The sequence below is a fragment of the Homalodisca vitripennis genome, chromosome 2 (genome assembly GCF_021130785.1).
Source record: "Homalodisca vitripennis isolate AUS2020 chromosome 2, UT_GWSS_2.1, whole genome shotgun sequence".
Classification (NCBI taxonomy): Eukaryota; Metazoa; Arthropoda; class Insecta; order Hemiptera; family Cicadellidae; genus Homalodisca; species Homalodisca vitripennis.
The window spans coordinates 135693106-135715457 of record NC_060208.1 but is presented as its reverse complement, the minus strand read 5'-3'; the positions used below and the strand labels follow the sequence as shown (position 1 = coordinate 135715457).

The 22352-nt window shown below is 30.5% G+C and overlaps 1 long non-coding RNA gene across 1 annotated transcript in view; it reads left to right on the top strand.

Moving 5' to 3' along the window:
- The first annotated feature begins 256 nt into the window (after positions 1-256).
- Positions 257-22352, top strand: part of LOC124356342 — a 65228-nt gene continuing 43132 nt past the window's right edge. Inside the window, exon 1 of the long non-coding RNA XR_006921853.1 lies at positions 257-354. This is a non-coding gene — a long non-coding RNA (uncharacterized LOC124356342). The remainder of the gene's footprint in view (positions 355-22352) is intronic.

The window sequence follows — 22352 nt, the reverse complement described above, 5'->3', positions numbered from 1 at the left end:
GTTTATTAATCAGGGGACTGAAGATAAACCACAGGAACAGACAATTTCATTTACCACAGGTGTTCGGTAAATGAAAATTAGAACGGCTATTGTTGTTATAGAAGTAAATTACTGAAAATCGACCTTCAGCTAATTACTGCTGACGTTAAAAAAGATTTCTTTTCCATGACTTGGTTCACTTAGGCGAAGAAGCTGAGAAATACTGATTTTGTACGTAATGCTAACAGGGACTTTGTGCTTTTTTCAGGAGTGACAGAATATTCGGTAGGAGTAAGGTGGGGACTACATTCTGTCGAGATTCCAAGGAGCGATATCGCATAATATATCTCAGTCATGTTATCATGAAAAAAGTAGGTAGGTGACAGTACATGTTCATACTTATACGAGTAACATTTAAGACTAAGTGAACTCCACCAACAACAGTCATAGTCCGTAGTTAATTGGCTAATAATCAATGATTTTATCCAAATAACTCGATATTTGCAATTAGTGAAGTACCATTTACAGACATCCATAGAGTTTTACAAATATGTTACACATTGATTTTTAGTCTACCCAGTGTAGGTTTGTTCAACTGAAAGGTATAAACCAGCCAGAAGTGAACGGTAGTGGTTGGGTGGGAGCATGACTATCGTCTCATTTTGTTTGTGCATTATACAAATATTATGCTTTCAGGAATAACATGCTGTAAGAGTTGTAAGAAGAATAAGTATATAGTGGGTGTCGATCTACCAATACTCAGCAATCAAGAATAAATTCAATCTGCGTCCAAATAAAATAAAACATAAATTACAGACAACAATATAATTCAGAAATTTTTCTGATCTAGTAAATTTTGTTATAGTAGAATATTTTTTACTACAAAATAATTTGCCTAGCGGGCCATAACTGTTGAAAAGTTTATCCGAATATTATTAACACGTTTACAAGATTTATGTAAACACAGTACTACGAAACTACAAGGACAAAAGTGCATTCAAGCTACCTAAATATTCAAAAGGAACGTTTACAGTGTAATTATTTATTTTCCATACATATTTCCAATCCCTGTTTAAAGAAATACAGAAACGTTTTTTGTATCGTATGCATATTGCATTGTTGTGTATTTAATGGTAACTTATTATCAGGTACTAATTAAATTTTAACACGTCTGCAATAAACTTAAAAGTGTTTTGGAGAAGTTAATCACTACTTTTACACTTTTAATATAGTTCAATGTTAAATTAAATACTCAAAGGCATGCCTAGGTCCAATGACATGAATAAATTGATACGTTTAATGCCCTTAATTTTACAGAACCGTTTGGCAGAGCAAACTTACTCACTAATTGATGGACTTGTTAGTGCAGTTAGTGGAAACAGTACGCGGTTGGTTCTACATCGACTCGGAGAATCTATATCCAATCCGAATGGCTACAGAAGTCTAATAGTTTTAATGGCTATTGTTAGTTAGTTGTCTAATTGGAGAAAGGAACAAACTTCAGAAACATGATATGCTTAAGACATAGTTAGGCATATCTAAACATACTGCAAGAAGATTCAATGCGTTGATTAAAATAATACGCAAAGAAAATAAAATGCCAATAAAAATTCCCGTGAATAATAATTTAAAAAAATAAGACATAGGCTAAGTAAAAAATGCAATTTAAAACATTCCATTGAGTATGATCATAATGATTACTCATTTTCCTATTGATAACTTGTACTTATGACAATAAAAAACATAGATAATTTGTTATATTATTAGTCTCATTAAATTGTCAATTATGTAAAGCATTATTGGTAAATGTGTGGAATAGGAAAAAATTATCCTTTAGAAACCGAAAGAAAAAACTAAGATTACTTATTTGTTACCGTTACGTTTAAATTAATTGTGGTTTTTTACGGATATTTAAAAAATAAATATCATGTTGGAATTCCACTTATGAAAACTTCATAAAAACAAGGACTCAAATTCTTCACCATATTTATGTTTGAAGATATTAAAAATTTCTTCGCTCTATGAGGTTCAATTTCTTCTGTGATTTGCAGATAAACAAATTTAAACTCAGTATTTCATTAAATATTTAAATATAAATATATAGGTCTCAGAGCCTAATTCAGCCATAAAGCGCCTACTTTCACCCACGGTAGTTTACTTACAATCCAAAATATTTATAAGGCCACAATTGAGTTTTGTTAGTTGCCTGATCAAAAGATAAATAGACATACACATGTCTGAGAAGTGTAATTCTGTCAAAAGATCTAAGATGGGTTTTACAACAATCTTGAAATTTATTGTAAATTTCAGGTAGTTACTATGCTTTTCACATCTGAATTACAGTACTGCTCTTCGCACTTAAAATATTTGCTAAACGTACTTTGCTGAACATGAATAAAATACATTTACCTCATTTAAAATTATTTGTAATTACTCAATAAAGATTCCTCCTTTATACTAGAAGTATATAGGAAGTACTTAGGATTTCCCCTCCAGACTGTGATTCCCTGTTTAATACCTATGGATGTATGTTTATTTTAATTATCAAGAAACAAGGCAAACTCAACTATTGGACTAGAAATACTTTAGAACGAAAGTAGATTTCGAGAGCTGAAAGTAATCATTTTTTGACTCAAGTAGATTTTCGTAAGCTACATACGTATATAGTTTTTTAAGGCAAACACTTCTACGTATGTAAGAAGTCAAATTAAACTCTGGCGCTATAAGTGGTCCTATACATTCGGAGGTATAAGTAAGCACTTTTTAACAGAAAGAGGCTTCTCATGTCTACATATGCACATATTGTTTCTTCATCGGGACAAGATAGGCTCTACTATGGCTCTGGAAACATATTTGACCGGAATTAAATGAAAATGGATATAAGCAAACACTTTTTTGTCGAATTAGGTATTCGAGACCGATGTATTTGTATTTTATCATCGCGGTAACAAGGGAAACAGTTGTGGTATTTGAAATATAATTAGTTCGAACCAGAATATTTCTAAATGTGCAATACATGTCCAATAAAACTCTGACACTCTTAACATGAACATAGATATAATATGTACCTGATTTAAGCCTACATACATTAGAAAAATGTAATCGTACCCCATCATATTATATCGTAAGTGATTTCACTAAGTATTATAAGGAATTAGATTCCTAAAATTGCTTGTGAAGTCGCGGGTAACAACTAATTTTATTTTACTTTTAAAATTCAAGTTTTATCTACACGTTAAGTCAACTCTAAATAAATTATACGTAAATAGAGAAAATGATGAGTTTAGATTCGATTAAACATTTTGTTAAATTTCAATGTGAACAGCGATTAACTTGCAACAGGGCATTGATTTAAATATATTAGTGCTAAAACAACATAAGGATAGGTAATACAAGCGAATTTGCATGTAAAACATACTTCACATACACTGTAGTCTTCAGGGTATATATTAATATTAAGTGAAGCGTGATGTCTCTGAAGTATCTTCGAAAGAAGTCCATATAGTTAAGGCAGTAATGTTCATTGAAATTGATGTTTTTAAGTAAAAAATTTTTTAGTTATATAACATTTAGCAAAAAGCACGTTTTTATTTTAGCAAGTAATTGATATAAAATCTTTTAAAACACATGGCACACATTATATAATACCCAAATATATAATAGCTCAATTCGGTATGTGTACAGTTAATAGAGTAGTACACCAAATGAGTAATCATATTGTAATAATGACTTGCTCTTGGAATGGATACGAAATAAAAACAATCAAACGGATTAAACCGTACTCAGTAACAATCCTAGGTTAATACATAGGCAAAGACTATATGGGTTGATCAGTCCTCTAGGTCAACTCTCTTCATCGATCTGATAACGTGTCGAAATACCCTCATTTGTATACTTAAACGTAGAATGTTCGAAAGCTTACAACACGCCTTTGCATGTTTAACCACAGTAACACACTAGCGGATTCTGTAGCATTATTCTGAATCTCTGCAAACATATGCCTCATATACGTTACAAATAAATAGGAATAAAAAAAACAGCAGGCTCCTGAAGGGTTGTAAAAATGTCATCTCACTTATGTTTTAAATTTAGCATTACGTAATATTTTACAAATATCCATCGTCAAAATGTGATTTGAAATAAATGTTTCCCTTTGTTCCCATAGTTAAATTGTAATGTAAAACTATTAAAGTTTAATTTTAATCGAAGGAGTAGGAATAATTTTTTAGAATCTTTATTTATTTTATTGGTATATTCAAAGTCATATGCATTCAAAGTAGGAAATGATAAACATCTGATATATAAAACATATTTCGTTTTCCAAAGTTATCGTCTGTTACTATCTATGAGGAATGTCAAAGGCCGTTACTATCGGTGAAATTAGTGCAGTCAAACTAAAGGTATTATACTCTATTGAGTTCAACTGAAAAAAGAGAGTAAACAAACTGAAGCCAAACGTGTAACTAACACACGTGCAACCAAACACAGACAAAAGAGTATATTGCGGTCGCAGGAAGTCCCGTGGTTATCTGCAAGCGCTAGTGTTCTACCTCAATCACTCGTATCTGTATTGAATTCTTACTGCCATAACGAAAAAATATGTTATCCAATGTGATATGCTTATGTGTTTATTATTAATGAACCAAAGGGGTATTTATTCTTTTCTATAGTATTTTGTGAGAAAATCCGGTGTCATATTTAATTTACACCCTTTGAAGCAATCGTTTATTAATTCATACACAAACAAGGGAAAAACACTCAAAGCTTAGTTACTAAGTATGTTATATAAAGGAACTCAGAAATCCACGTGGGAATGCAAAGTAAATATTGTGTATTAAAATAAAAAAGTGATGAATAATTTTGTGTAATGAGTGACGTCATTCATTGACCGTATATTTTATATTTAATTATATTTATTAGTCTATATTTATATTTTTATATACTCAATATACAATTAAACAAGCTTATATTAGTCACAAGCATAGATGAATTAAAATACGATATAAATATTGCAATGAAGTGTAAAATTATATAAATTAAATATGTTGTTTTAATATTTAATACAAACTTAATAAGAGTTAAAAAAATTTCGTGTAAAAACTATTAACCAACTGTGAGACCTATTCAAAACGTCATAAAATACGCAAATTAGACTTGAATTAGCCAAACGATAAAGTCCCTTATCTTGCTGCCAAGTGATAGCTGAGCACTTCATAATTTGGGCTTTTAGAAGCAGTACTTCCATGTAAAACATATTATATCTCAATAAAAAACTTTCACCGAGATATTCTGAAATAGACTGTATCTTTTAACAATTACATACTATGTTGAAATTTGATATAACTATGAATGAATAGATAAATTGCAATGCATAAGTAAAATAAGTAGTATCATGGCTTGGTTAATTTTTTTATAAAATCTAAGAAGCTTTTTCGCATCTATTAAATTGAAATATTAGAAGACATACATATGTGACATAGTGCTAAATCAACTGTTAATTTTAGTAATGTATAGTATTAATTAAAACATGCGCAATTTACTTTCTAGTATGACAATATCTTTACAAAAGTTGAGTGTATTTTGTCATAACTCAAAACAAAGTTTTCGTTAATTAAGTATAATAGAAAAGGAATTCCTCTCTTATATCCGACTGGAAGCTGTTAGCTCAGTGTTGTGTGTTAAAAGTCCGGATATTGCGGGCGTTCTTTGTTCTCAGTCGCTGTTGTCTGAGACTGTGACCACTGACCGCTACAGGCTCTGTATTCTATAAAAAGAAAATTAAAGTTCTCCTTTAATTGAAAAAAGTAAAGTTTGTTCTATTAGAGTTACACGGATATGTATATGTGGATATGTTTGTTTTCCATTTTAAAAAGCTTAACCTTCTATATATAAGTTGTTTTGTTAGAAACAAACATAAAAAGTCAAAGAAATTCCTACTGAATCAAACTGAAACTAAACCTAACATGTAAAGTAACTTTGAGTACTTAAGATAGTTTTAGATGAGAGGTAATCTTAGTCATTTAAATCTATGAGAATATATAGGTACAGCTTCGGGGATTGTGATATTTTTATTTATAACAAATTTAGTTTTGTTTTAAAACATGATTTAGGAAAATTAAATTTTTTATTGTATTTGAATTAAAATATATAAATAATTTGGATAAGCAAGAAATTAATATCAAACGCGTCTCTTTATGAAGCTACTGATTATCCCATGTATCTGCTGAACAAATTTCACATATTAATCCAGAGGTTATTCATGTTCGGACTAATTCAAAAATTTTCCAAATGTTCAAAATCCTTATAGCTTCTTAAAGAGAGACAAGGAGTTTTCCTTTTTCTCTCAGTTTGAAATAGTGATATTTATATGGCATAAAAAGGTGTCTTGCAAATCAAATTTTGGTTGGATTTAAATTGATGTATAGTGATTTTAGAATGTGCACTATAAATTAGTTAACTAAGTTTAAAATACGTATTTTCTGAGTTGAGTTAGTATAGTAAAATGACTAAAAGTGGCCTGGTAGGTCCTCACTAGCAGGTATTTTTCATCAGCCAACCTTTTTTTAAACATTTATTATCTGACACGTTTACATGGCACATTTACATTAATAATCAAAGTTTTTGCCCTAAATATCGTATAAGTAAAAAATGTCCTTCATTTAGTGATTAAAATTCAAGCAGCAAGAATATACAGGTATGAACCATGTCCAAGGCCTTTTCTAATGAGCATGCAAAATCCTATACATTTTCTCTTCTTTAGTATGACCAACCAAGATTTCAAGTTATACGTCTACACCTAAAGATTTCCCTTTTTTAACTTGCTACTGAAGTTTTAAGAATAGAACATTGTGAAAAATGAAACTTTGTAGATAATTTGGAAGTTTTAAATCTATATGAATGTGGAATATCAGAAAAAGCTCTACTCATTAAATTGCAAAGTACTATTACAGGTTAACTATTAGATTCGTGTTGAATTCAAAAATCTGTCTAAATAAGAGGACATCTTTACAATATTAGACTATTTATCATGGTTTAAAATATAACGCCTAAGATAATCACTCATTGTATGTAATGAAATTTTAAATTTTAATATTTAAATGCTATCGTAGTTGAACAAAATTAATCACAACAGTTATATGGAATTACAAAATAGTTTTATTTATTTATTAGATAGTAGTTGAACTATAATCAACAGAAAGTTTCTACACAATAGTGTTAACTCCTACATCAACGTTATGTCCAAAGTCCGTGGGTTATCCTCAAAACCAATAATATTCGTGGCTGTTAGGCGACATCATGTGAATTTGCTAAATTACGGAAAAAATATTTTGGTAGCCCTGTCATCAACCAACTAGGTATGATATATTTACATAATTCTTTTACCAGATAACAGGCACTAAAATATGAATAAAACTAAATTTACCAGGATTTAATTTGGGGTTACATATTAAAACAGACTTAACATAGTGACGAAAATTTCATTAACTTATAACTAGGAACTAAATGTTTCAAATGTAAAAATACAGAAAATTTCTCCTAAAACATTTAATGTGTCTAAAACGGCTCGTATTATTAATTTGTTTTCTAATACAAATACCACTTAAACATAACACAATTAAACAATCAGGATCGCAATTAGAAGCCATAAATTGCCCAGTTATTGATTGTTGTTACTAATGCAACCCTTGTGTCCAATTCCAGTACCGAAATATATATATGAGTCTAGTCAATCAGAGCTATTACATCAACTAAAATGTGTTTCTTGCTAAAATATATTTAGCATAATTTGCTGTAAACCTAATTAGTTAATTATTTTCTTACTTACGGAAAATACTTGCTTGTATACTGGTAGTCTTCTGTGAAGAACTCTCTAAGATATTATAATCCCAAGTGACAGCGCTTTTTACGCCACTATATTATAATGTAATGAGTTTAGAAGTCAAAACTTACCTACAATGTTTACAGCACTCTCCCTATATTAAAAGACACAAGCACAGAGAATACTTCGTCTTCTTTGCGATTTAAAGTTGAATTGTTTGAAATAAAACTATATTTTCTTAAATTAATGATTTTAGTTTTCAAAATCAACATAATATGAACGTTTTGAACATTGCTCGTAGCCTCTAAATGTTAATGTACTACATATATTTATCGTGTAATTTTACTTTAATAAACAAAATGTCTACACAAGATTTTAAAGAGATACTTATAAAATCATTAGGTATTCTCAGAAGATTTATTGTCCGGCGGGTTTTATACCCGTCAGGAGGACGTTTACTGTGTATGGTAAAACTCAAAGTGTCACATACATCTGGACGAAGTAATGCATTTCCCGGACGTGCAGGTCCCTAACCATAAAAACGGATGGTACTAAACACACTGATATCAAATCGTGTTACCGAAATTTAAATCACCATAAAATGATGCTGGATTTATTGGGGAATTTTAAATATCTGCCACATGTAAAAATTTGTTATGAATGTAATGACAGACTTTGTTTACAATCGTATTAATTCTCCTGTTTTCTCGTTATCATCATGGGTACCCAGAAGACTCATATACAAATATTCTGTAACTCTCAGCCCAATGCCATGGAGTTATATACACTATAATCGAACTTAATGCTCTTCATATACATTGAAGGTTCGTGATAATCTGTAAGTCTATAGGTCAGTTTGTTTTCGAGATATCGACTGGACAGAGAGACAGATAAACAGACAGACAGACATAGAGACAGAAATGAAATTTTCCAGCTCCTAGAATAATAATTGACTTCGCTAACCTCACTCAGCAAATTACACAATCCAGCACTTGCATAAAGCACAGCTCATTTGACAGTATAACAGTGTTTATCGTATCTTAATATGTATTAAGAGTGTTTTATCACAACTCTACGTCTGAAATTTTCAATAATTAATAATATTAAATCAATAAGTAGTGTGCTTGAGGATCTTTACTCTCAAATATAAAAGGTATATGTTACCTCGGTGTTGTAGGTAAACGTCCGGATATTGCGGGTGTTCTTGATTCTCAGCTGCTGTTGTCAGAGACTTTGACCAATAGCCGCTGTAATATTTTTTGTCATTGTCTGGATGAAATTTCCTTTGCTCTTTGCTTAAAAGGGTGATATTTATTTGTTCATGAATATGATACGTGGATATACTTACTTGTTCATTAAATACTCTTTTAATAAGATATAAAAGTATTTTAAAAGAAGTAATGTCTCAAGTTTAATAAGGTATTTCAATTATCACGTGATTTTTTCATGTCGGATGTGCACCAATCCTGTTGTTATATGTTCCTTTTAGCAACTAACTGAATTGGGATGACTAAGTTAACTTATTTATAAAGACCGTTTGATTGATACTTTGAGAGATATGCGATTACGAAGTTGTTTTTGCAAAGGTTGATTCAATTCGAATGTTGAGTTTATCAACATTTCACCTTCACATTGTCACATACTTTACTCCTGGAATCTGGATCTCACATCCGTATAAACAAACCAAAAAAGAGTTTTAATAACTATTCAATAAGTTTATAAATTTGTTTTCAGCAAAATGATGTGTATTTTAAACTTCTATGTGCCGATTGGAGAAAGATATATTATTGTTTTAGATCACATAAGCGAGGGTCTTCTTACAGTTTCATAACATATCAGGGATACGTTAGAAGGCATAAATAGTTATTTCTCCCTAAATATTAGAAGAATTTGAAATTGAAAAATTCTATAGTTACTTATGAGGTAAAACTGTGAATTGTGCCCTTTTAATTATAGCTCGCGCGAGTCCCAAAAAGAGTCGGTGATCAATAGACGACAATCACTAATTCACCTTTGTTGCCCAAATACGCCTGCATGGTTCATAAATATCTGGTAACGCTACAGTAATATAAGACTTGAAGTACACGTTAGCCACTTCATTGTGGAATGATTTAATATAATTCATTCCAATCTTTATAACTATTTTTTGTACATTTTAAAACTTTCTTATAAAATATATTAAAAAAGACAAATAAGCATTTTGTTGTTTATGTATGAAAGGTTTATCCACTGTGTAACGAGAAAACATAGACAATAACCAGTGGTGGACTATACAGTGCTCACTTGATATGTTATTTACGCCATGTGGGTTGTGACCATACTGCTGTAGTTGTCATGTTTGCGTTAAAATATTTCTCTGCGTATGAAACTTTAAATGTATTGTTTGACACAAACCAACTAGAGCTCGTTTTGTATAATATTTTACATTACATTGAAAATGTAATACATAGATTAACAGTATGCTTCTTTAGAATATGAACAATTATGTATAGTTTTATCTTTTTAACTATTTTCAATCTATTTGTAATTACAAAAATGCTATTTGTAATCCTAATTCTATAAAGATGACTAAGCATTAGGATTTAGTACGCTACATGGGTTCAAAATATCTGTGGAACAAACAAACCTATTGTTTGCAAGAAGTTTTGCATTTCTATACTAGCAAAACCAAGTTCAATGGTAATGTATATCACTCCAGAGATTTTGCTGAGCGTCAGCGAACACTTTTAGATTGGTCTTATGGTAACAATGATGGTAACGAGAAAACGAAAGAATAAATAAATTTATACTTAGCAGAAATATAATATTATATAGAAATCTAATCGTTGCTGTCGGTGTGTTCTTGTGAGTGTAACCCAGTTACGTAAAAACTACATAATCGATTATATTTTAATGATATAAGGTAATTATTTGGGTCTCTGGTTAATGAATACTAGGTATACTCTATATAAGAGTCAGAAGAATTTTATGCTAAGAAATTATTTTATAAGATTTGAGATATTTACTATTACGTTGTTTCTGCAGTATCTCAACTCGCTAAGAAGCCTCACAATCTGTGATTGAAAGCCAAAACCATAATAATGATGCTGCAGTTTCTCATCCCACCTAAACCATGCAATGGCACTGGACTGTAATTTATTATTTTTCACTGAAATACCATAGAGGCTACATTATTCACGGATGTGTAACAGGTGAAATTTTATACTGTAAAATTATAGTGTACAATTTAAAAAAATCCGTCAGTGCACTAGCAGACACGACCACTTCAGATTATCTGGTTCAATTGAAAATACTGCAGATACCAGTCCTACTCTGTTTTTATAGGACGGTAAATAAAGCTTAAAGGAAATCTTTAAACATTGCTTTGAGTCTGGATTTACGGCCAGCTGTAGGAGCCTGTTATCGAGTAAGCTTACGTGAGAGTCTAGTCACTCTGAAACGCTACGGCTGAAACAAATAAGGTTGTGTACAGGGAAGTTTTAGAACAAAATCGTTTAGTTTTAATGACTGTATCGTTTATTACAGTATTGAGTACACTGTGTAGCTGGCACGTAATCAACTAAGCTAGCAAGGTTGTTTATTTCGTAATGTATAAACATTGAATTATTTACCTCTCCATGCCAATTCAACTCTCTAAACAGAAAGTTTAAGTTAAAAAAATCATGGAAATATTTCATTTCGTGCCTTCTAGCATTCAAAATTATTACTAAAGTCAGAGATGTTTGTTGGTTTAATGTCAAATGACAAGAGCTGCAATGGGAAGTTAACAAGTTCTTTATCTTTGATCTTTGTCATCTATCGAAGCCTTTGATAACTAACTATGTTCCAAACTGCTTTAAAAACTCCTACGTTATTTATTTTAAGATATCGATTAAATGTAATACGATTCAATCTCTAACACTTTGTACATATTCATGTATTAGTTTATTCTCAAGTATAATTTGCAGGTACATCTAAAACAACTTGAAAATAGTAGGCTTATGAGTTTTCATTTCAGAGTAACCATTCAACAATATATATTTTAAATATAATATCGTAATGAATTGTTAAGAAAATCCTAGTTGATCGTGCGAATATCTAACACAAAGATATTTGCTCATTGTTGGGAAATATAGGTCAGTCTGATGTAGCTATGCGATTTCAGTACCTCTACTGTTACAATTTACGCGCAAGATGACAAGGAAACTGCTCTGTAATTTAGATAATAAGTTTCTTTTGCTCCCTCGGCGCTGCTTTATCTTTTAGCCAACACAAGCTCTCTTTATTTCAAGTTTTGGACAGTTCCAGCTCTTTAATATATTTGAATTAGTTTTAAACAATGAATTAGGAACAGAACAGGGGTTTTGTAAGAATAACAAAATGCCGTCTTTAAAAAAAATTAAAGTCAAATAACAAAAACACCAGTATGGTTATAAAAGATTTAATGGACACCGACCATTAAAAAAAATTTAATTAAAATTCAAACGGTACTTATTTTAACAAAATCCGTCAGTGCATAAGCAGACAAGACCACTTTAAAGTTACGTTTGCATAAGCCTGGAGCAAAATACATTTTTCATACGCATCAGCTGTTTTATATAGGTTAAAACATTTTACAAGTTAACAAGTATTTTAAAATTTGTATAGTAATTACAACGATACTTATTTCAATGAAATCCGTAAACGAATAAGTGAGGACGACCACTTTAAATATACGCTTTCACAAGCCAGGAGCAGCAAACAACTGATAACTCTCAACTGTGACATGTTTGGTTTCTTTTTTGAATGTTCAGTTTCCTCTTAGTACAGAGCCTGGAATATGACGCTGTCACAGACTTTACTCCAGGAATCTGGAGTCATTATCATCTGAAGAGATCCAAAAAACGTGGGCGACGAAGATTTCGAGTATTTTATAACATAAATAAAAATTTAAATATGTATTAAAATAGTAAAGCAATTTCAAGCCACATTTATTATAAATTATTTTTCGATTTCTCCTAAGGATTCAAGACGACGGCTGGTTAGATCTAAAGAAGTATATAATTAGTCGATCATAAGTCAATATTTTTACAAACATAATTTTATATTAATTGAATCAAAGTTGGCGATAGTTTTACTAATAAATTTATATACTTATAACAGCTTGTGTCCTGTGTTTCTAGATTATGAACTTTCGAAATGTTTGAAAGAAAGTGCGATTATATTAAAATGCCAAAATTGATAGATATTTTTCCATCAGTTATACATATAATAAAAATATTTAAAATTGCACTAATAATGGAACTTGAGGTTATATTTAGTTTTAGATGACAGCTAAAGGTGAAATCTATAATTCTTCCAACAAGAACATTTTCTTATGTTATTTATTTTAGATTTACAATATAGTTTTAATTTGTATATTTTTAGACTATATTTGGTCTATTTTAAGATATATGACGAAAATAAATCAATAAACTTGTATTATTAATATTGGCTTATGCTGCAGAACAACACTCGTTTCAAGAAATTTGAATTAGTTTAAAGATAGCGTTAGATAAAGAATTTTTAATACGTTGTTTTTATACGAGAATCTTTGAAACTATAAATCATATTTCGTAAAGCTATTAAAACTAATTTTACTCTGTATTGACTCTTATATTTCTTTGTATACGTTTTTAATTACTTTTACATGAAGCATTAAATATTCAAGCTTAAAGTAACTGAATGGTCTTATTAAATTCAGATCAGGAATAAGGTAAAGTGTGTTACCATAGGCTTTCCAAAACCTAAGCAACGTTAAATCACACTTTCAAAAGTAAATCGTCGTTTAAGGTTGACTGTCAAGGACCGAGAGTAAATACCTGTCAAGCTCAACCTGTTTTGATCTTCGAACTTCGTCACTTTCGAGTGTTGTTTGACAAACAACTCTGCTTGGAATTCAAATAAAAAGCCTTCAGTCAGAGATTTGTTTGTGAGTTGATGAGAACTGAATACAAACTTTTATATAAAGAACAAGATTTGTTTTAAGTTTATGGCATGTTATTTCCCACACATTATGAGGCGCATAAGATGGAAGTGGAAAAAAATTGGAAAACAATGTATCTCATTTTTGTCCTAGAAATTATCCTGATTTACTTAAAGTTGCAAAATAGACGTACGTGACACAACGTAATTTCGCTTGGGTTGTGCGGCCAGACAGGCAGACAAAAAGTATACAATAGACAACCTTTTTAATCCCAGTGGCTGAAAAAAGAAGTTTGTGAGCCTTATTATTAGGTAGGCTTCAATGAAGCTCAGGCAAAATCCATTACTTTTATGTTTCATAGCAGTGTTTAAATAATAATAGTTCTGGTGAAGTATAGACGTTACTACAACAGAAGAGTGTGTTGAAGGTTATAAAATGAACTTACACTCTATTGTATTTTGCTTTGAACGCATTAATAATCTGCATTCGTCATTATCTCACATTATTTTAAATCTCTTCTGGTTGTACTCAGCTTTATTATAAAATTATCTATTCTAAAACTAAATTTCCTGTTGCATGTTATTTTTGTATGCATCGCGAAACGCAACTTTTTGAAAAGAAAAGAGAAACTGAGTCCACCTACCAAGTAAGCTTTAACGACGCTTATCCAAATTCCTTGTCAATCGATAAAATATTTTGTGATATCTTGCCTAAAGGTACATTGACATTTTTTTCATTTAATTGGGTTTCATAAAAGTATTTAAGTAATACAGATTTACATTTCAAATCATCATAAAAGTATGTTGGATGTATTGGGATAATTAGGATACATGCGTTAATATATCACTTATTAAAATCTCTCATGTTTCATTGATAATTTATGTACTATGTTATTTTCTAGTTGTCATCATAGTTACTGTACACATAAGACCAATGGAAAAACATTTTCTAAGCTAATTCCCATGTTGTGAATTCTGCGTTTTTCTTATAGAAATGAAGCTTCTTGCTCTCAGTTACTATAGTTTAGTTCGTTTAGTTCTGTTCGAAAGGACGGACAGACAGAAATGAAATAGACCTCCTTCTAAATCATAATGTAACTTGAACTAAGCAGTACAAAATCAACTTTACAGCCTGCATCAAAGTTTACACTTATACATACTAATTGGCTTCTTGAAGCCCCTTATTCCAAAAAATGATCCTTTTTTATGAGTTTTTACATTAAAAATACCTATCCTCTAAAATCGTTTTAAAACTGAAAACCACACCCAGTTTTTGAAATTATTTTTATTTAAGATTGTTCAATTTTATTTTAACACTTTTTGAAAGTCTCTAGTCTCTTGTTTGTAAGACGCGATTGACTATATAGAAATATTGTATATGCCTTGCAATCAAATGCAAATTCTCCCATTTAAACCAATATATGGTTTTGTTATATCATTACGTTTCAACTGGAGAAGCAGTGTATTTGAAAAATATATATGAATTTATTCAATTTTAAATTGAAACGAATGTAAGAAATTTAAGTAAAATAATTTCCAAAACTTACGAAAAATGTTTTGTTTGGTGTACATTTCATACTATAACAGGATTTTGAGGGATACAGGATTTTTACGGTTATTTGCCATTGTTCAGTAGTACAGAACTTGTAATACTACGTTTAGAATTTATAATCAGATCTATTCCTCAGGTGCATACTGTTTCTACTAACACAAAATTAAATGCCACAAAATTAAATAAAGGTTGTGGCACACGTAATTCAGACATCAGAGTATATATGTCGTACTTAAATCCATGTGGTATATGCATAAAACATGCTTAAAACACTAAACACTAGTCATGAAACTAAATAATAAAAGTCACAATAGGTCTGCTCATCGTAAAGAATTACTGACACATGACCAGTGGCCGTTAGACAAAGTTAGTTTTAATTGTCTAGTCTAATCCGGAGGATGAGTCATATTCTTGCTAGCCTAGACATGAGAGCGTACCACCCCCTGCCTGCTTTGACTGGAGAGGCTGGTTCAGAGTGCTTCCAACTCTTCCGAGGGGACAAGATTAATGCCCAAATCTTTCCTCGTGGATCTTGACAAGAGGCCCCCCTAAAAGAACAAGTTGTTAGTCAGCCAATGTAAAGTAAAAAGACTCGATTAATTTTAATTGTACATAATTGACGTGCACAAAACATTGGAAACCACTCTTATTTGCCACAACCTTGTTTCTAATTATACATTAATTTCTACGTACACTTTGAATTTATTACAGCTATATATATTTTTTAAAATTATAGGAAAGCAGTAGCACACAACAAAATTATCTTAATCTGTGTGTTGTATACAAAATATATGTAACAGCCCTTTGTTATCGATCTATAAAAATGATGTACTAACCACAATAGGATAGTCATGAGAATGTAGATTTTAGGAATTAAGGTAATCAAACTTTTTTAATACAGTACAAACTTAACAAACTTCTGACTATTTATTTTATATTCTATGTTAATATAACATACCTTTCGGCCATATTGTAGTCATAATATATTAAAGTAATAGCAGATCAAAAGTTTTTAATAGTTTTACTTTATAATTTACTTATTAGACTATATCCGTATTGGTCTATATTCGTACTATTCAGACTATTTTCATATTAAAATACGATCTCAACATTTGATTACAAAACATTCTTTTGTGTCAACCAATGCCATATATTTCAAATTCATTGATAAAATATTGCAAATAAAAGCGCACTGAGTTATAATATTCCTAATGCAAATACTCGTATATCGTTTTCGTATATAGCAACTTTATATAGATCAAACAGTATTGATTTTTTGTGTACTAAAACAGGTTCATAATTATAAAGCTATAAAATACTCTATAAACCAGCACAACATTATCAAACCAAAAATATTTTCTTCTTAGTAACATATAGTCTGTTTTTGTATAAAAATACTATTGAATTAACAAATCACATCAGTTAAAGTACAAAATCGGATACAATGTGAATTGCACTCATATTACTTTAGAACAGATTTAGGTTTAGCATCTCTCGATACTTAATCGAACAAGTATCATTTGAAAATACTTGCAATTTTAATTGGATCAAATAAATATCCTAGTATACATTTTTAAATGGCGGAGAAAGTAGTTTTTGTGATTCAATGTTTATTGATAAATTAAATTCGGCTATTGCCATTTATACAACTTAATTGATGTAATATAATATATATATATATATATATATATATATATATATATATATATATATATGTGTGTGTGTGTGTGTGTGTGTGTGTGTGTGTGTGTGTGTGTGTGTGTGTGTGTGTGTGTGTGTGTGTGTATATATATCAGTAGAAAGTTTTTAAGATGTAATAATGTGTAAACTTGAGAGATTGTATAAATACCCAACATTGTAAAACTAATTAATAAAAATGCGTAATTTCTTAAACCCTTATGGAATAAAACCCCAAGTATTAATCATTGTAGCGTTATTTGAAAATCCGCATATAAATAAATTACCATACATACAAGGTGTTTGAAAAGTGAGGGAATGGCTTAATATTTTACAAACCATTGCAGATAACATCTATAAAATTTGTACAGTGTCATATGGCTATGTAAACTATTTTTACTTGCTATTACCATGACATGCCAACCATAGGGGGACGGCCTACAGAGGAAAACATGGAAATCTTAAATTAAAGCATGGGTCGAGTGATAACTCATTTGAAAGAGCTCACTTAGTAGAGTTGAATGCCGCAAACTGCATCTCAAAAGGTTTATCCAATCAGAAATGGCGGGTTGTTTTAGTTACACATTGTGAAGTACATTATGCGCTGCCATTTCTGACTGGATCGTCGTATTCTGATGCGGTAGGCGGCGTTTCACTCAATTAACCAATGGTTTCACTGATTAGTATTTATAAAAAATAACAAACAAATTTAATTCAAAAATCAAGTAGTAAGTTAACTATTTCACCAACAAAGAAAAATGGTAGAACTTAATTCATTCATAAACATAAAGACGACGAATTCATTTTAGTTTTATTTATTGTGTTATAAATTTATAACATAATTTGCTAATTAAAAAAGTCAGTGAAAACACATCACTCGACCCATGCTTTAATTTAAGATTTCCATGTTTTCCTCTGTGGACCGTCCCCCTATGGTTGGCATGTCATGGTAATAGCAAAGAAAAATAGTTTACATAGCCATATGACACTGTGCAACGTTTATATATGTTATCTACTATGGGTTTTAAAATATTAAGCCGTACCCAGACTTTTCAAACACCTTGTATATTCAGCCATGGATACAACATGGATACAAGTTCTGATTTCAGTCTCTGCTGTGTTTTTTACAATGTATAATCCATTATTAGAGTTATACGTTAGGAAAAGTTACAGGTTGTAATTTTTTAAATCTTCTTGATTTTACTTTTAAGATAATATAAAATATTATTTGCATATTATCATAACTAAGAGCTGAATTGCTTCATTAATTAAGTCATCTGGATGAGGAATTCCTCTCTTATATCCGACCGGAAGCTGTTAGCTCAGTGTTGTGTGTAAAAGTACGGTTATTGCGGACGTTCTTTGTTGTCTGAGAGACCTTTCACCGCTATAATGCGTTCTGTGTGTAGTAAATTACATTGGTTCCTCAATTGAAAAAGCATTGTTTAAAGAATACAGTTATGCATTTATTCCTCAAAAATTCAAAAATTTTACCAGTATTTCAAAAACCTAAAAACAAGAATTTGTGTAAGACAAATCAATAAAACAGACTATGTGTGAGACTAGAGGCCGTGTAGTTTAGGCAAGTATTAGTCACAAGCGCTAGTCACTGTTGCCAAACTTGTGGGAGGTACTAACAACATTATTCCTTGTTATAAATATGCTTGTTTGTGGGGAGGCGAAGTAAGAGATGGAGTACTGTATTAATGACTACTAACCCAATGACATTGTTTTGGATAAAGAAGGTTTATAAAAACGTTTTTACATTTGAGCTGTTATATTAGTAAATTTTAATTTAAAAATGTATTTTTATCATTTTATTCTTATCATTTTTTCATGTTGTTTTCACTGATTATATTAATAATAATCCAAATAGAAAAAATATTGCTTGCCGACGAAATAACATAAAGGGACAAAAACGAACAAAAATAATTGAAATATGATCGATATTAATAAAAAATAGTAGAATACTGGAGGTCTGCAGGATTATAACTCATTGTGGTTTTTAATACATAAAATATGGATTCTGAGCCTCGTCTATTTGAACGACAGATATAGATGAATAGTGATTTGCTGATGATTTAGCGTATTGATCTAATTCAATAATTTTTCTGATACTTAAATATCAATTAAATAATATAAATAATAATTACGTGAGGTCAAACCATGAATGAACATGTTAGCAATAAGTGCGATTTACATGAATAAATACTTAATGAAAACGACTACTAAAGTTAGTGGAAGAAAAAAGGTATATCTTGCTATAAATGTTAAATATACTCATCATACTTGTTTGTAAAATGATACTAAGACATAATCACCGCTAAAAGTTAACTCTGATTTAGCACAACATCGCTTGATTGAAACTAGTTCAGTTTACATCCATAAGAGGAAAAATAGTCTGTGCACATAATCCTGTAGTACAGAGAGAGTCGTATAGGGTGTTAAGATTGTTAAACCCATCACATTGCATTAAACTGGTGTCAACAGCGCTGTCAGCTGGTGTTAGAATATCTTGTAGGGCTTCTCGCAGCTGACAGTCAATATAGAAGCAGGTACATTTCGTAAGCTAAGTTGGCAGCTGATGTTTCAATTATACACAGATGGTTCGTCCCATATTATTATTATATCGACTTCGTCTCAGTAAGCTATTTATATTGAACTTCTTGTAGTAAAAACTTAATATACAGTTTAATAGTTTATGAGTAACTGAAAACTTGAATTAAGTCTATTTCATTGCATGAGCTGTTTATAATAATTAATGAATAAACACAATTACATATTATGGTATTTATAGCTTTCATCTCACAAGATAATAGTAAAAGTTTTTGGGGAAGTAACGTAATAATGTTCATATTATAATATTATAAAAGTATACAGAATCTTTTTCAAAGGTTAGTAATATTTAAATACTTTATATCGAAAAATACTGTTGTAAAAAAATTTTGGACTGTAAGAAAATGTCCTATGTATCTATTGGAAATCAAAACTTCAATCCAGGTCTAAAAATATTAAAATTTTGATTTCAAAATGCTGTAGTCACTAAACCCCTTTACTTTGAAATATTGAATAGGATATGTTTTAAGCGTTATATATTTTCTAGGTGTTTTTTGTTTTGTTTTTTACACGAACAGTATATAATTTTAGCTAAAAGTATAATGGTGCTGTCTATGCGATCATTCGTGTTTTACCTGCATATCTTAATCAATCAAGTAAAAATTACTGAACCAATTACTTTAAAATTTACATGGATATTTTTACAGCCTCGGATTACAATATAGGCTTATTAATATTTAATAAATCCCTCCTGGATATACCCTAATGGTCTTTAAATTTACGATATATCACAGCAAGTAAATATTAATAATTGAAAGAGCTTGTTAAACGAAATAATCTGTTTTGTATACACTTTTTAACACCAAAAATATATGTTTCGATAGTTGAACTATTGTTATAAATTTTTTCACATGTATAGTGTTGAAAGCAACAACTATGCTTAATAGTATTAGCAGATATCAAAGACGAAGTTACTATCTAAAACTTGTTTTAAATTTAAAGTCCCTTATAAAACCCATCTTAGTTGTCTTTTGTCAAAGTTAGGTTTTTTTAGATCTGTGTATGTATGTAAACTTTCTTGATCGAAAAACAAGTCTAAACGAACTAAGAAACAAAAACTATTAAGACAGGAGTAACAGACAATGGCCATTGATATACCAGGCACACTCAACATTGACGTCAAAATATAATTCACTCGAAACAGAAGTGCTCATTCAGGTACAAAGCCTTAATAGCTATTAGCAATTTTGTTTTATATCTGAAGCTTTGACACAAGAAAATACAATTTTTACATACAAAATTGCCTAATTCCTTTTCTAAACTACATAAAGTCCCCTTATCTGTTACGTTGTGAGTGGTTTAATGAAAAAGCTAAGGACTTTGAATTTAAGATTCAGCCATACAGCTCTATTACTAGTCCATATCAATTATTAGTGAAATGCACAGAGCCATTCAATAAAATATTATGGAGTGTTGAAGAAAAATTACAGTTATTTCACGGAGACTTATAAGAAATATGTAACCCTCCCATTTCAGGATTTCGAAACACTGTCTTTAAACTTAAATCTAAACTGAATTGGGAGATTTGTGAATCATACAGTGACTATCACATATCTCTAGAACGTTTATAATGCAATTTTAAAAAACGTGCCCATGATCACCTTGTACAAGACGAAATTCCGTGCAAAGCCAAGGGTAATGAATAGTTTTGTTATACAAATTCTCCTCTCCGTTATTTAAAATTTTTGAGATGACATAATTTTCTTTGTTTAAAACGTAAATTTTTTTCTTTAGCAAGGCTCAACTATTAAGTCCTGAGCCTCTATGAACCAGGAAACCACTAATATTTTAATGTAGATTACACGTCTAGTAATAAAAAATATATAAGTTGGAAGATTTAGGGTCTGAAAAATGATTGACAGATTCAAATTATTAGACGAAATGCAGGTATAGACGAAAAAATTTCAAATTTTGCTCAGAGTAGCATTTGAGATCGAGCACTTTCACAGTCTTTAAACTTAGGGTCTAGGGCTCACGTGCATAGGGCTCACGTGCATATGACGGAATCCAGGACGGCCAAAACAGTAAAGTATCTTGGCATACTATGGTCATGTTTTCAGTATTCAAAATATGCTGTTGGCAACACGATATGTTCTTAGCTGTTTTAGTGGTTCATCTGATGTTGAAAGATTCCAGGAGTAATGTCTGTTTCAGAGTGTGATCTAAGATACTGTAATAAGCAGAACATGAAAAAGAGATAAGCTCAATCCTTAGTACAGTTACTTTTTTTAAATAAATTATTTTTGCCTTACTTATAATCATATTAGGTATTCAATTCAATTTTCATCACAAAGTTTTGTGTTATAAAGGTGAACAATTTCGTAAGGTGCGAGAACGGACGCTGAGAATACTACGGACACTACAGTTTATCTATGAAATCAAGGTCTTAATAACTTTGATGTAAGAAAGATAAAGAGAAAGGTCCAGGTTCATGCAGTAGGTTTGTTATAAAACACCCACAGTAGGATTAAGAGATGTCTCTGGTATGTATGAGTCAGTAATGTTTATGTGGGTGAATACTCCAATTACTCCTACGTATATATCATTGATATAGAACCGGAAGTTTAAAGTCATTAATATATGTACTATCAGACAACCTTAGTTACATGGTTAAACAATAAGAAGTATTCTGTGGGTAGTTAGGAAATTTACAACCCGGAGTCTGCAAAAGCGGAATTAGAAATCATTATGCTTATTCCGGTGAGTATCAAAAGTCTTGTACTAAGTTTTAAATTTTCATTAATTTAGAAAAATCTGAACCAGAGTAATTTATTGGTTTTTATTAAC